The sequence below is a fragment of the Cyprinodon tularosa genome, unplaced genomic scaffold (assembly GCF_016077235.1).
Source record: "Cyprinodon tularosa strain WSP-4 unplaced genomic scaffold, ASM1607723v1 ctg33, whole genome shotgun sequence".
Lineage (NCBI taxonomy): Eukaryota > Metazoa > Chordata > Actinopteri > Cyprinodontiformes > Cyprinodontidae > Cyprinodon > Cyprinodon tularosa.
In genome coordinates this window covers 779,194-779,573 of record NW_024039041.1, presented here as the reverse complement: position 1 = coordinate 779,573, position 380 = coordinate 779,194, and positions in this window count along the sequence as shown.

Sequence of the window (380 nt, the reverse complement as noted above, 5' to 3'; positions counted from 1 at the left end):
TGGGCTTCTATGTTTCATTTTTGGAATCAACAAACTGTGTTGGCTGTGGTTTTAATTATACTTTGGATGTTAGAGACCGTGACCTTAAACATTTTATTGATTTTCCCCTTGCTCCCCTTATATAAGATTTTTTTTTACCGTAGATTAATACAAACCTATATCTAATACGATGTAAAATTAGATGAGACACGTTTATTTTGGTATTTTCTCTGCTTCAGGAAGGCTTGAGTGAGGCAAATGCCCCAGTTTGGCCTGCAGAGGGCAGGTTTGCAGGCAGAACTTTATGTCTGTGAGAACCATATTCACTTATTGTGTGTTCAGTAGAAATAGTTTATTCTTTATGCCAAAGAAAAAGAGAGATCAGCTTTTATAGATATTTT